Source organism: Columba livia, chromosome 1 (genome assembly GCF_036013475.1).
Source record: "Columba livia isolate bColLiv1 breed racing homer chromosome 1, bColLiv1.pat.W.v2, whole genome shotgun sequence".
NCBI lineage: Eukaryota > Metazoa > Chordata > Aves > Columbiformes > Columbidae > Columba > Columba livia.
This window is the reverse complement of record NC_088602.1, coordinates 75,495,763-75,512,091: the sequence shown is the minus strand read 5'-3', so window position 1 is coordinate 75,512,091 and position 16,329 is coordinate 75,495,763. Positions and strand designations below refer to the sequence as shown.

The window sequence follows — 16,329 nt, the reverse complement described above, 5'->3', positions numbered from 1 at the left end:
GGGGACACCAATGATGCCAAGACATATTCTAGTAAAATGCAAACCTGGCTCCTGGCTGTGGTTGTTCTGGTGCTGAGGGGAAAGCATTTTTTAATGACACTTGTCAGAACATCATGTTTGCCTCATCTCTTTCCAAGCAGCCCTTTCTTTGCCTCCTCCTTCCTGAGATTTCCTTTGTTTTTTCTTTTGTCAACATGCTACTGTGTTGTGTTTTGTGGCCTTCCATTGTCAACTCTTTGCAAGGCTAAGGAATTAATTTTTCTAGGTGTTTTTCTGTGCTGGGTCACTGGTTTGCAGGGCATGCTGTCGCTAGGCATGTGTGAAACCCGGTACCTGAGGTAGTTGCTGTATACCTTCTGTTGCCTCCTCCTTTTAGCTTATCTCCTTCTGTGTGTGTTATAGGAAACTGGCATTCTGAACCAGCATTCCCCTAGTTGTCTACCTGCATTCATGGTATAAGAGAGACTAAACATATCAAGGAGTTCACCAATTACTGGTGAAGGCATTATGGAGTTTACTTGTTCCATTCTGTCCAGACCAGAATACCAAACAAGCGAGTTTATTCAGTTTTGTTTTGGTTTGCTTTTAATCTTCACACCATTCTGTTTATCTGTCGATTTATCTAAAATATTTATAGAGCAGCTTAGATAGATAGGTATGTATGAATGTGTTCGATACATACTACAGATATGTTTGGCTTGTACATTATCATTCAGACAGGAGTTTGTTATTTCTCCTGATTTGTCTAGGAACCCGAAAGGCCGCAGATTTTATTTCCCCCAGCAAGTGTTTGAATCGCTCTGGCTATAAATGCATGCATGAAGGGACTCTTCCTCTTGCTGGTGTTTCTTAGCAAGCTCAGGAGTAGCTAGCGTATCGGGTGTTTATCTGCCAGGTGAAGTCCAGATGTATGGTCAGAGGTGATGCTTCACATGTGAGTGTAGTGAGACAGAAAGCTCCTGCTTTCTCTTCCTGAACAAAATCCTCCCCCAGCAGCTTGAAGAGCAGCACACACCAGCACACAGAGCAGCTCTCCTGGCTTGTCTGGGTGTTTGCTGGAGTGCACTTGGTGTGAAATGCGCTTGCCAGGACTGGAGGTGCACCCTACCTCCCCGCTAGCTACAGTGCTGCATAGCTAACCAGCTGTGGGTGGTTTGTTGCTGGTAAAATCTGACAGCAGTCTTTTTCCATTTACCTGTCAAGAAAAATATAGGTACAAATGAATTTTAGAGCCACATACATGTATTATTAATATAATTTGTGCCTATTAGATATGGGCCTAAGGAGGAAAATGGAGTTCTCTAGCTTAGCTTTCACCTAAATGCGTGGGTGTCCAGCTCTGAACTACTGCCACCTTTCTAAGGATGAGAAAATTCAGGTTTTGGCACACCTAAACTCTGGATGCCTGTGAACAAGGTATCTGTGGATAATCTTTGTTTAATGCCTGCCACAGATCTAGCAAAAGACTCATTATGATATCGTGCCTGCCTTTAAAGCTCCACGTCATGTAATCCTGTAATTAGGGGAAACTCATAGCTTTGATCTTTCTAAAACTAAATTTCATCTTGTAGGAAAAATCTATGCAAAATATAAATACAAAATCCTTTACAATTTGGAAAAGTTAGACTCATCATTTCAAACCATGTTTTTATTGTTTTAAAACTAATAAATAATTAATTTTAAATAATCTTAACTAATGAAACTAATTCATTAGAAAATAGTATAGGTTAGAAAATATCCTTTTTCTCTCTGAGTATCATTTTCTCCTATTGATTATTATTATTCTTTGATTTGCGGGTTGTCTGCCTGAAAAATAGTCTCCCGCTAGCACAAATTAGTTTGGATATTGAGTCATTATAAGCTTTTTAGTTATATTTATTTAATGTAGTTTTTTTACTTCTCTTGGTTTTGTGTTCATAAATTAAAAAACATCAGCTACGTGAAGCTCTGCGCATCCCAAACATAAAAATAAATAAATAAATAAATAAACAAGAGGAAATAGGGATCCTGAAAAAATAAATATCAGGTTGGTCAGCTGGTCTGTGTGCTAGTCTGGCAGGATTTCTGGAATGATAATCAGTGATTCCCTTCAAAAAAAGGCCAGGGAAACTGAAACAAGCCAGGGTCAGAAATTCCTTGCCAGCCAATCTCTCCCCATTCAACTCCCTCATCTATATGGCCACTGTGAAGCCCCAGCCCTTCTCATCCCTAGAAACAAATGGGATAGATATATCAGAGACTAACAGGTAGGCAGATACTAGAGGGGTGCTGGGAGCCCTTGAAGCTAGAGAAGACCACGTCCATTTCTACAGTGCCAGCTGAAATACATGGGCTTTGGTGTATTCCAAGGATTCACTGTGTTCAGATCACTGCAGGCTAATGGAATTGCATTCTAGGAGGGGGTCCCTTCCTCCCTCAAAAAAATCAGCTTTCCCTGGGGTGATCTCTGCTGCATGAACTCTGCTATCCAGATCTGCAGGGGTACATACAGAAAGAGGGACATTACCTCTCTAACATGTGTGCCCCTGTCCTTTAGCATTTCCAAGGGAAAAGCCAATTATTTCTCATCAGCCAGCACCAGTCTCTGTGTAGACAGCCCACTTGGTCTGCCCCTTTGCTCTCTGGCTTAAGTGTATGTGTCCATTGATGGGAGTACTCTCAGCTGGGACATATTGCAAAGGTCTAAAAGAAGGGTGATGAAACAACACTTAAGAAAATATCACAACTTGATAGCTAAAAGTAGCAAAAAGGGCTCTTACAAAGTCTTTCCTCCTTTTCAAACTCAAAGCCAACTTTGCTGGTAGAAGTAGGTGTTCACCACCAAAAGATTCATTAGTATAACCATGGCCATCTGTTCTGTGTTTCTGACTCAGGTGGCCAGCACTGCTTGCAGGGTGGGTTGAACTGGAGGCAGTTGTCTCTGCCCAGGTCCAGTTGCCACCAGATGCTGATACTGCGCTCTCTGCACTGGGGTGAATGCATGAAGAGACCACTCTGAACTACCACCTCACTCAAAGCATTTCATGCTGCCTCAGTTGGGGTGTAATGGCTACTAGCGACTCTTTCCATTTATTACCCCAGGTATTTCTGCTGGGGTTTGATCAGAGGAGCAAAAAGCTGGAAGGACTCACCAGAAAGGATCTGGTCTTTCCGCATGCAATGAGACAAGGTCAGCTATACTATGACTGCCCCTAACAGGTGTTTTTTCAAGACACCCTGTGCCTGCATAGCCAGTGCACCGTCATTATTTCACTCCCCTTGTGCTTGGAAAGCTCTTATTAACATATGATCCAAATTGATTTTGCTGTCAGTTATTTCTGGTCTTTCCAAGACACATGGTGATAATTTCTCCTCCTCTTCCTCAAAACTACGTTTTACTTGCTAGAAACCCATTAACCCATGTATCTCAGACCTTTCTAGTTCAGCTTAACAGGCTCCCTACTTCTCGCAAGTCATATTTTCTAACCCTCAGGTCATATGTATTTCACTGTGTTTTCTTAAGTGTACTGTGCAAAACCAAAGCAAGAGTTCCAGTTCAGGACTCAGTTGTGCAGATAAAAGTACCAGCCATGTTTTGTATATCATGCTTCACTTGTCTAAGCCCAGAATAAGATGAGATTTACCTTTTTTTTGTAAGAGTGCCTCATTGCTTTCTCTTATGTAGTCTCCCTGCTCCTCTCTGTTACTGGTCTGCAGCACAGTCTGCGGCTCATTCCCCAATTCTGTATTTGAGTGATAGTTGTTTTTTCACCCCTTCTGCAGCATAGTGCTTTGTGCTCGCTGTTGTTGGATGCCATCTGGAGGGTTTCTCCATGGACACTACTTCTTCAGTTTACTTATGATCCTGGTCTCCAGAGCACTTGCAACTGCCCTCAACTTGGTGTCATTGACAAAAGTCAGGTGCCTTCTTTCTGTTCCATCATGAGGGTGTTAATTAAAGTATTGAAGATATCAGGGTACAAGAGTAAACTGTGGTAGCAACCCACTAAAACCTCAATCCCTGGCGGATAGTCATCCATTGATTTCAGCTCTTTGAAGCATCCTGACGGTGATTTAACATCTACCATATTCTCTTAACTTGTTCAAGAGACTGTCGAGCCTTCTGAAATCAAAATATATCACATCATCACATATAGTGTTCCTGCATTATCTGCTATGCCAGAAATCCTGCCAAAAAAGGAAATGAGGCTGGGGTGACATGATATGTGCTTGCCAAAAGTACATTGATTATATTTTTCTTTATTGTATTTTTATCCTCTAGGTGTTTATAAATGAGATGTTTAATCGTTCATTCCAATATGTTGACTAACTTGTTCCAGGAGAATGAGTCGTAATGGGGACACAGTGGCTGCCCCTTTCCCAGCGTTACCTTGGGTTCTTGTTCTTTTATCCTCAGGCCCTTCTCAGGCGTTAAATATTAGTCCTTACTTGTCTCATCAGGGTCACACGCACAAAGGCACAGAGATCTTAACAAGCATGGGGTTTAAAAGCTTTTGCAGTAAAGACTCAGACCTGTCTAAGTCTGGCTAATGTAATAACTCAACTAGGAGCAAACGATGGTTGCTGTATTTGCTGTCCAGAGCCTTTGCAACAAGGCATCGTTGTGAGCGGAGATGGCTGGGAACTTTTCAGTGAAACTAAAAGATTTCACTGGTTTTGGCTTTGATTAAAATTTAGTCAGGAAGGTTTTACAGGTCTGAGGTGCTTTTTCTGGTCAAAGCTCAGAAGAGAAAAAGGCATAGCATTGCCACAGCCTGTCTAAAAGCTGGAGCATTGAGCTGAGGTATGGAGAACTCACATTCGCATTTTTGCTCAGATCCTGGGACTCCTGCAGGCTCACTAACATTTCTTGTGATTCCCAGTTATTGGTTGTTCCAGGGACGTGGACTCTCCCTTGGTTTAATGTTTATTTCTTGAAAAAAAAAAATCAAAAGGGCTTTGGCATTTTGGCAAAACAAAAACAAAAACAAATTTGTAAACATCAGCAGCAAATTTTCACAAAGAGGAATTCTTGCTTACTGCCCAGCCCTAATCACAAACTCAAAGTCAAATGTATAGCGGCTAAAAGCCAAAGCCTACAGTTTTCTTTCAAACTGATACGCATTAATGTGTGAAAAGAACCACAGGGTGTAGCCTTTCTCCATTATACATTGCCTTTGTAGAGCTCCTTGCCTGCAAAGGTTCAGAGTGACCATTCATTGTTTCAAAGGGGTATAAAGATGTATTTGTTGTTGCTGGGATTTAACCACAGAAAATCTACTATTAACTCTATGTGGTAGATTAGCTGTGCCCCCTCACAGTCCACTTCTCTGAAATAAAAGGGCTTTGTGCGGGTGACTGGTAAGCACCACAGAGCTAAATCCTTTACCCAGAGAGGCAGCTGAAGCCAGCCAGGCTGCCCCGGTGTAAGCTCCGCTTAGCCAGAGAGCCCCTCGCTGGGAGCCGAGTCTAGGCCTGAGGAGGGAATGTGGTGTGCACCATCCCCTCAGCCCTTGCCTCCATTGCTGGGGACAGTGGTAGGGAAAGAAAATGCTTTAGACTTTGGGGCTGTGAGAAGGGTTTCTGAACAGAAGTGGAGCAACGCACACAAGTGTGTTTTACAGGAGCCTGAAGTTGGAAATCAAGTGGAGGTAACTTCTGCTGGTCATCAGTCTTGGGCCTGAGCTGATGAACATGGTGGGGTTTGTCTGGCCAAACATGGACGTTACTGCTGGAGTGGGTCTCTTTGGACTCCCTGTGCCATTAGTGAGGAGAAGCAGGCTCTTCTCATACACCATCCACAGAATCACAGAATCTTAGGGATTGGAAGGGACCTCGAAAGATCTAGTCCAATCCCACTGCCGGAGCAGGAACACCTAGGTGAGGTTACACAGGAAGGCATCCAGGCAGGTTTTGAATGTCTCCAGAGTAGGAGACTCCACAACCTCCCTGGGCAGCCTGTTCCAGTGTTCTGTTACCCTTACTGAGAAGTTTCTTCTCAAATTTAAGTGAAACCTCTTGTGTTCCAGTTTGAACCCATTACCCCTTGTCCTACCATTGGTTGTCACCGAGAAGAGCCTGGCTCCATCCTCCTGACACTCACCCTTTATATATTTGTAAACATTAATGAGGTCACCCCTCCAATTCATCCTAAAGTAGCCATCCAAAATTCATCAGAAGAATTGACCAGTGGAAACATCAGCTTCCCTCCACGGCTGTAGAGGGGAGTCCAGGCTGAGCAGTCCGTATGGTGCCATGCATCCTTTTAGTCTTTCCAGACCCGTTTAGGTCATCCTCTTTATTCAGTTTATTCCCTGCCGGAACACAGAGTTAGTGGCTGTCAGTTTTTGCGACGGGTCACTGGGAGGCCAGAGCCGGGCTGGTTTTGAGCTCAGCAGAGCGGTGGTGGGAGCCTGTCGTCCCTTGGCACGCCTGGCCTTCCCGCTCCTTCAGCCAGCACTGGAAGCAGGGTGGTTTGAGGAGAGCTGAAGCTATTTTGTCTTTGCTAGCCAGACAGTAAGGATGGAGTCAGATGCTGTTTTCTGAGATATGTGTGCTTTCCCTCTTTGTGGGCGCGGAGCCCAGAATTCGGAGGGATCTTTCTGAGCGCTAACACTGTAGTGTTTTCAATTCCAGGGAGCCTGCAGTAGGTAGGAATGAGCACAGACCACTTTGTCTTTTTCAGGACATAGCCCCAGTGGGAAAATGACAGCAAATTTGGCATGCTGTTGCAAAGAATAATGAGATAACTTGGGAGTATGAATTTTCTGGGAGGAAGAAAAAAGATCATTTTTCTGGGAGCAGTGGGGGAGAAGAAGAAAAGATTGGAGGGAGGAGATAAATTCAGATTACTACAGGGACTGGGAGAGACAGAACCAGTATGCTTGGAAGGAAGTGACAGCGGATCAGTTTGATGGGGAAAATAAGCTGAGAGAGCAGGGAATCATCTTGGGGAACTGACACACAGTAGATCTTGCTTCCCCCCTTCTGCTGTTACCATGGACCGTCGTCTCCTACTGGCAAAATAATTCTAGAATTTCAGGCACACAGTAGTATTGATGGCAATCTTGCTAGGTTTTGTGTGCTGGTTTGTTTTGCCCAAACTCATAAATTGCAGGAAACTGCACCTGGTGTTTCATAGGTTACCGAGGAACTTCCTGCCGCTCACCATCTAGTATGTTTATGTCTTCCCCATAGTGTTCTGATGCCTCTTAACTCCTGTTTTCCTATCTCCAGGCATGGCTGGAGTGTTACCATGCAGCATAGGGTTCAGCTCTGTTATATAGGCTGGATTTCAGCACTTTTCAGTGCATAAATCAGGAGGTTTTTCTGGAAATATTTTGGTGCTTGCTTTGCAGGTGCAGGCAGGAGACAAAAACAGAATACTTCAGAAAGTGCTTACTCATTTTGGAGAAAGCAGTATTGCATCAAATACATGGAATGCTTTCTTATGGCTGGGAGGAAGGATCTTGATACGATAATGCAACTTCTTAGCGATATAAATCAGCTTAGCTCGAGTGGTGTCTTTGGAGCAGTATCAGCTGATTTTTTGTGATTTGACTCTTGATTCAGACCTGAGCTCTAAATGATTTTGCCTTGTTATTTTTCTGTCTGGTTGTCTCAGTCTACAGTCCCAGGTCTTAGCCTGGAATATATGACAGTGGAGTAGGGACAATATTATGCTCTTAACTCCAAATACAATAAGAACCTAGTCCCACCACGAAGTCTGCTAACCCTTGAGAGAGTACAAATTACCATTAATCATAAATCCAAGTGTGTTTCTGCTCCCACTGGTGAAAAAGCAATGGCCTTGGTAGCACAACAGAGTTGCCTTGACCTGTTGTGAGCCTTGAAATTTGACTGAATTTGCCCGCAACAGCATGTAGACCTTTGGACATCCTAAGTTATAGATTGCCATTGCTTGCTCCCTTCATGATGGCTGGTGTCTTGCCAATAGTGAGTGTACATTTTTTTCCCACATCATCTTGAGATCCTTTTGCAGAGAATATTAATAAACAGGAATAAATATCTTACTCATTGCACATTGCAGGGCTGTGACAGTTTAGTAGCTTGAAAATGAGAGAAAAAAAGGTTTCTTAGAAAAATTCTCAAAAATAACTGATCTGAAGCTTTGTATTTCTAGTCCAAAATGAAGAGAAAAGATGTATAGCTAATCTCCACTAGAAACTTGTCCTTTTATATGCCAATACGGATGAAAGCTAAGTTTAACCATGCTCCACATTTTTCAGTCTCAGATCAACCTTTTCCCTAGCTTTATGGTCCATTTTATTCTTTTCTTTTCTTTTCTTTTCTTTTCTTTTCTTTTCTTTTCTTTTCTTTTCTTTTCTTTTCTTTTCTTTTCTTTTCTTTTCTTTTCTTTTCTTTTCTTTTCTTTTCTTTTCTTTTCTTTTCTTTTCTTTTCTTTTCTTTTCTTTTCTTTTCTTTCCTTTCCTTTCCTTTCCTTTCCTTTCCTTTCCTTTCCTTTCCTTTCCTTTCCTTTCCTTTCCTTTCCTTTCCTTTCCTTTCCTTTCCTTTCCTTTTTCCTTTCCTTTCCTTTTTCCTTTCCTTTCCTTTTTCCTTTCCTTTCCTTTTTCCTTCCCTTTTTCCTTCCCTTTTTCCTTCCCTTTTTCCTTCCCTTTTTCCTTCCCTTTTTCCTTCCCTTTTTCCTTCCCTTTTTCCTTCCCTTTTTCCTTCCCTTTTTCCTTCCCTTTTTCCTTCCCTTTTTCCTTCCCTTTTTCCTTCCCTTTTTCCTTCCCTTTTTCCTTCCCTTTTTCCTTCCCTTTTTCCTTCCCTTTTTCCTTCCCTTTTTCCTTCCCTTTTTCCTTCCCTTTTTCCTTCCCTTTTTCCTTCCCTTTTTCCTTCCCTTCCCTTCCCTTCCCTTCCCTTCCCTTCCCTTCCCTTCCCTTCCTTTCCTTCTTCTCTTCTCTTCTCTTCTCTTCTCTTCTCTTCTCTTCTCTTCTCTTCTCTTCTCTTCTCTTCTCTTCTCTTCTCTTCTCTTCTCTTCTCTTCTCTTCTCTTCTCTTCTCTTCTCTTCTCCTCTCCTCTCCTCTCCTCTTCTCTTCTCTTCTCTTCTCTTCTCTTCTCTTCTCTTCTCTTCTCTTCTCTTCTCTTCTCTTCTCTTCTCTTCTCTTCTCTTCTCTTCTCTTCTCTTCTCTTCTCTTCTCTTCTCTTCTCTTCTCTTCTCTTCTCTTCTCTTCTCTTCTCTTCTCTTCTCTCTCTTTCCTTGAAAGAAATACTGCCAGGTTGAGGTTACCCACATTTGTGGTTCACTCATTTGAGCTTTTATTATATACAAGCCCAAGAGATGCTGGGAGTAGCTTGGCTTCCTAAGGAAACAAAGCGTGTATGGGTTTATTTGCAGCTGTTTGCCTGTCCTCCTGCTTGGCAGTCCTCTGCTCAGCTGACCCCAGCACCCCTCGTACCTGCTGTGACCTTGCCCCAACAAGAGCTCCTGCCCCTCACATTCTCACTAGTGGACACCACTCTCCTCCTGCATCCCGTAACTGATGGGACGTGTAAAAGGCTGTCGGGTTGCAGGTTGATTTGGAGCCAGGTGCTTGCAGTTACCACCTTGACTGAAACTGGTGAAGAGCTTTGAAGGTTTTCCAAAGTATGAGGCACCAGGACATCGGACATGTAGCTGTGGTAAATTAGGCCTTGCTAATTCTAGTGTTTGTGGAACAGAGTGTTCCTTTTGTCTGTTTTTCTTATTTCACTGGTGCCAGTGGAGTTGATACTGCAAATCTGCCATGCTCAAAAACTCCATATGGGATGAAATTCCAGATTCCTGGGGTCCACCAGCTCATGTTCTGTGTTTTTGGCTGCTGTGTTACTGTCTACTGTCATTGTAGCTCTGTGTTAGTGGATGAGAACCTGGACCAAAACCTTGATTCCACTGAAATTAAAGGGAATTTTGCTTCATTGGAGCCAAGATTTCTTCTGAAACTGGAATGGACTAGAAACAGATTGTAAAATAAACCTAAATTGAGCCAACAGTTCAAAACCAACAAGACTCGTAGAAAGAAGCAAAATTATTTCCTAATTTGAAAGCTTTCCATTTTACTACTTAATATGAATTAATTACAGAAAGAAAGAAGTTGCCACTTCAAGAAAAGGAACAAGGAGACAGCATTTCTGAAATGAGACTGTCCTTTTAAAAGTGACTTGAAGACTTGAAGGGTGGGGAGAGGCAGGTAGGCATGGTCTCTGTGCTGTGCCTTCCTACCACCACCTGCGTCCATCTGCATGGTGGGTACTGACCCCAGCTGACCCATGGTCACCGCCTGCTCCTGCCATTTGTCTCTATCCACTTGCTGGCCCTCATCGCTCCAGAGGGAAACGCATCGTCTGTCTTGTTGGTGTGAATGCATGCCATACCTCGTAGGATAAGCCTCCAGCTGCTTCCCACAAAAAAAAAAAAACCCAACAAATGGTAAATTGTATTAAGTAATAGCTTTTCAGGGTTTGGATTTTGATGGCTTTTCTCAGAGCTCCAGCTCTTCTTTTTTTATCTTTAGAAACATTGGAATTGCTACCCCGGTAGCAGCTCCTTACTCACCAGAAAGCGAAGAAACATTCTGAGAAAATAATGACTTAATATCACATTTCCTGTATAGCCACTTAAATGTCAGTAGTCGGTTGCTTGGGAAAAAAAAACCCACAACCCTCCAAAATAACAGAATAGCAGATTGGTTTAATAAAGCCTGAGATGTGATAGTTAAGGGGAAAAAATAACTTGCCAAATGTGCACACAACAAAATAGATGAAAAAGAAACAGATACTTAGACATATGGCTTCCATTTACAGTGTATTCAGGCAGGGAGCACTTTCTCAAAACCCAACCACAGCTTTTGAAAATGCTTTTAAAAAAACCCCCAAATATGGGGTTTTAAAGTGTTAGTCTCCAACAGGAAACAGGAGAAAGGTTATTCCTGGGAAAGAAACAAAGGTTGAAGTGGGCGATCTGAGGGAGGGGGACCATGTGGCCGCGCTCAGTGGCAGCCCTGGGTCTCTGCCGGTCACATCTCAGGCTGTCAGCAGGCAGACCTGTGGTAGGAGCAACCAAGCTCAAGGAACCAAGGAGTCCTGCTGGTGTGTGAAAGGCTGAGAACACACCCAAGAGATTGGTTTGTTTTCTCAAAGAAACATCAGGAGTGCCATCATTTCTCTGCCTGGCTTTTTCTGAGGGATACTTTGGAGATGCCCAAACGGGGGTTGTGAGCGTTCTCAGTTCTGATATAGTATAGAGTCATAGAATCATTTCAGTTGGAAGAGGCCCTCAGGATCATCAAGTCTAACCATAACCTAACTCTGGCACTAAACCATGTCCCTAAGAACCTTGTCTAAATGCCTTTTAAACCCCTTCAGGAATGGTGACTCCACCACTTCCTTGGGCAGCCTGTTCCAATATCAAAAGGCTGACGCTGCTGAGGCTTAGGCAATGTTACTTTTAAAATTCCCTCCTTCTTCATATATCAGATATTCTTTGCATCGTCTGTTTGATGGCATTATCTTGTACTTCTCTGGCCTTCCACAGAATCTTCTAGGAACATCCTAATTTATTATGTGAATACATATTGGAATGAGGAACAGTTCTTAAAAAAACCGAAAAGTAGACTACAACATTTTTTCTTCCCATTCCATTAAGGTTACCTTTAAAAAACAATCTGTGAAGAAAAAGAAATTGATAACTAGGGAGGTCCTCTTTAATGAAATGAGAATTGGATTTTGGTGATAAGTTTTAATTTAGGGCAAATAATTTAATTGGAATGACTCATTAATTTTGGGGTGCGTAAATTGGGCCTCTGGCAGCCTATTATCTTCTTTATTTCTTTCTGGGTCTTCTCTGTCAGCAGTATAAGAAAAGCCTTTTGCCTTTAATAAGGTAAGGAGACACTCCCTTTGAATGTGTGGGGAAAGGACTCTCATAGTTCAGTGATTTTAGCATAATGGTATCTCACCCTTTGGGTGCCCTCAGCTTATAAGCCACTCAAGCTGCAAGACTAGTGGGTTTTCACAGCTTCCTGGCATATGGATACTCAGGTATCCACATGGTATGGGTGATGTGGTGGGCCTGGGACGTCTGACCATGGGTGACTTGGACACAGACAGGTTAGCAGCATTCTGCCGGGAATGGTGGTCATGAGTGGGCTAGTGGATGCAGGAGACCAGAATTGTGTCATCAGAAGAAGTTCTATGTTTTCTGAGTTAGTGGGTGAGTGGGACATCTACTCACGTTTTATTAACTGGGAGGTTCATCTCTCAACTTTGGTGCGCAGCAAGTAGATCCACTAATGTGTTAAGTGCAGGAAGGGAAAGTAAAACACAGAGAGTAAAGAGCCTTTCAAAGGGAGAGAAGCCAAGAAGCAAGATCCTAGAGCTGAATTCCACATGGCCCTCACGCAGGTGCCGCAGCAGCTGCTCTAGTCTGGAGAGTCTCTTCAAATTGATTGTCCCCTTGTTAGACTGATGGGAATGTCACTTTGGGGTATGTTCCTGTTTTGAATTCCAACAACAACAACAAAATTTCTTTGAGAAGAAGTAGGATAAATCTCCCAAATTACCATAGAACAGACTTCACAGAGTAGAAGCCTTATGACCTTAATGAATCCAACCATGATCTTGGGGATTATGAATTTTTAGAGCTCCCAACTGATGATTTTACCTGAAAGATTAATCCACTTACTGACCTATAGCCAAGAGGTTAAGAACAAAAGTTCATAGGGAGACCACCCTCATTAACCTGTTTGAGAGGAGCGTTAACAGCATGGCAACAATTGCTTTTCCTATTGTGTTTTTCGCTATTCTGAATATGTGTCATGTAATTCATGGCATGACAGTGTTCCAGGGGAAAATTTACAACTGTTCAAAGCCTGTGGACCATCTTTGCAATTGAGTTGGACACCTTGTCTATGCCTATACTTCCTCTGCGGATAGTATCAGAGAAAGCTCTGGACACCAAGCCAGATGGCATGGACTGGCTTGTGTTCATGCTACTTGATGGTACTACCTTTTGGAATGGATAGATCATGTCTACCCTGCACTGGGCACTGGTGGGGAGCCTGCTCTCTTCTGTTCTCCCTGTGATGCCCTGTAGCTCTGAGGTATGCTTCTTTTTCAGCTGATTGATTCGTTATGTTTTCTGGTTAAAAGTGCCTGAAATAATGAGACGGCTGGGACACAGCCCAGCAGATTGGTGTCTCTATAACCTGATGCCAAGAGCCTGTGTTGCACGACACAGGAATGCATGGAAGCATTTGAAAGCCCAGGGCCTGTGGAATTGGTGTTGGAGGACTTTTGCAGGTTGAGGAAGCCAAACTTGGCATTGTCTGCGTGTCTGGAGGGGGTTGTCCATGTCAGCTGTGCCTGCTCCTCCTTTGAGAGGGGATGCACTAGTTCATTCTGGAAAAGAGCTTGGGACTGAACTCATGTTTGTGTGCGTGGCTGTCCAAAGCAAAACTGAGAAACTGTGGTTTGCTCTCTGGAGACAAAGAGAATCAAACCCATAGACAGTACAGACATAGCTGTGCAAGGTTGTAAAATGTTCGCCACATTATAACTCCAGAGTACGTACATCATTCCGCTAGACAAATTGCACAGGTGTCCTGTCAGAGGCAGGACTAGAATCCAAGTCCAGAGGTATACATCTCTGTCACTCAGTCTTTTAAGTGTAACTCTCCTAAGGTGGTGTATCTCTTGTATGTATGGACACTTAGTCATGCAAACAGAAGTAGTATACTGCAGGTAAGATTCATCACACTTAATCTTAGACATCTAAGTTTTAGTAGCACAAATTGAAGCCAGTCATCTGGCCCTCATCTGTAGTCTGTTGAGAGAAGTTGATATCTTACTCTTCCTGCCGTCTGCCTCAAGATAATGTGATGGATCATCCTCTGAAAGTCCCTGTTTCTCTTTTTGGACAACAGGAGAAATGTGAATGACTAACTCAAATTTACACAGCAAAGTTTTTGATTTCTAAAATTTGATGACATTAATCCACCTTCGATGTCTATGCAGGAAACAGAAAACTGTTTTAAGAGGCTAGTTTTAGAGTCTCCAGCGTTACTGACAATCTAACACTGTCTCCTCAGCAGCATTGATTGGTCCTGACTCTTCCTCTTGCCATAACCTGGACTTTGTGACTTTATATGGCATAACAATATATTTTCTTTTAGTCTGTAATCTGTTCTACCCTGGATAATGCTTTCAGTTTTAATCCCTGATACATTTACTTGTCCTTGCAATGGGTAGCTGCATTCCCCTTCAAATCTCTTACTTTAAGCCTGACATAAATTCGTGCAAGCTCTCCCAGTAGAAGGTTGCCATCTCCTTGTCTGGACACTTTTGCCTGCTATTTCCTGCTAAGCAAGAGGGTAAGGGACTCCCCTGAAGAGATTTCTGCACTTCCTGCTCTCGGAGCCACCAGCCCAGCAAAGCCCTGAGGCACAGGCTACATTTTTCACTGGATGAGTAATGCTGTTATAGCCCAAACTATTCCAGAACACTCAATTTTTCTGCTGGATTTCATGCTATCCCTCTCTCTCTGGTCCTTGAACTCCTTTGAGACATCACTAGTGTTAGACCCAAGTGTTTCTTCCTCTCTTCATTCTTTGAAGGGAGAACTATATAATATTTCAAAAAGAAACTCCAGATACTTAATCACTTGCATCTGCAGTTTTCTGGAGCTGTAGTGACTGTTTTGCATCAGCCCTGGGTGCTGACATGCTTGTTTCCATCTCTGGTGCTGCAAAGTCCATTAGTCCCTATGGATTTCACAGCATTACCTTCTTCATCCTGGGGCTCAAGAGCACACTGCTGACTGGTCTCCCTGCCAGCCCTTTCCACTCCCAAAAACAACAACAAAAAATCCCTACCCCACAAGCAAACAAAAAAAACAAAACCAAAAACAATCTCAGTTTTTCTAATCCTGTTGGTTTTGTGGGCACATTTCTACCAGCATTTGCAGAAACTCCCAAGTCTGCACCTGAACTGGAGAAACTCTCCTCTCTTTGGCTCCCAGATCAAATCAAATTGCTGTTTATTTCATTGCCCTGATAAATTTTTTATTAACTGTATTAGAAGTCTGTGAGGAGGCGAGAAGAGGAAGAGAGAAAAAAAAAAGCTGTTCAGGAATGTAGACTGGGCAAAGTGCCCATGATTAATGGGGTAGCAGTGACCAGCGGGTATTTGAAAATTCGCCAGTGCCAACTGCCAGGAGGTTTTTGCTGCCTGTGACATCTGGTCATCGTTATTGGACGACTGCTTCTGTGTACACCTTAGATCTGTGTCTTTGTATGTCTCTTAGCAAGTCACTCTCAGTTTCTGTTTTGCAGGGACATACTGAAGCAATTAGGGCATGTTGGATGATTGCAGGGTTGAATGAACAGCGCTGGGCAAAATACAAAAATACAATTTCTCTTCTACTCGAGCCCTAATTCCCCTGTCTCAAGATAGGCTTAAACCTCTCTCCCAGAGATAGGCCTCCCTCAGCATTGTATGAATTTGAATTGCAGTTTTGCAGCTCTACTCAACCACTTGGTTATTCCTTATTCATCGCTGCTACAGGGCACCCGGCCTCTTCAAAGATCGTTACAGCCTATTCTGACTGATAGCCCTCTTTAAGGAAGCAAATCCCATCTCTGACACACTGTATATGGTGCTAAGTGTCTGCTGGCCCACTAATGAAGTAGTGAACACCTAATCTTGATGAAGTTTGCATGTTCGGATGGTTTCTGCAGCACAGTTGCATCTGATGAGGACACACCGAGACTGATGACCGTGCCACTAAACCTGAGGGAAAGGATCTTTAAGGGTAAATGCGTTGAATGTATCTGCCCAAAGCCCATCTAAGAGGCAACATGTTTCCTTGGGAATGCAGTAAATCCAGCAGATAGGCCAAAGCAGAATAATTGATGTAGAGACCTCAGAACAGAAGGGTTAAGTATGGTGCAGGCACATTCAGGTGGGAGTGAAGTGGTGATTGTGTTCATGTCTGTGGAGAAGTCAGAGGAGATAAAAAGCTTGTGTCAATTCTCATTGAAATTTTAGATGTGGAGCTCCCCTGCAAGGGGCAGTTGTTTGGCTACACATAAGCTTTGGGTGCATGAAGACTTCTTTAGGAGCTAGAGAGGACTCAGAGACAAAATGCACCCATGGTGCCTGATGTGAAGAGAACATATGAAATAGGAAATTGTTGTGGATGCTAATCCTCCCAGTTTTTTGTAATTTCTATTCCCCTTTGGTCTGGTACACTCAGTCGTTGGCTCATCCTGGAAGGGGAAGCTCAGATCACTGCTAGAAAGAGCTGTCCTGAGCTCTTATGAGATGCATGGTCTCACCTTCTCAGGAGCT

At 43.1% G+C, this 16,329-nt stretch overlaps 1 protein-coding gene across 7 annotated transcripts in view; it reads left to right on the top strand.

Annotated features, from left to right (window-relative positions):
* Window positions 1-16,329, top strand: part of LSAMP (limbic system associated membrane protein) — a 1,035,828-nt gene that overhangs the window by 861,467 nt on the left and 158,032 nt on the right. The window lies entirely within an intron of this gene.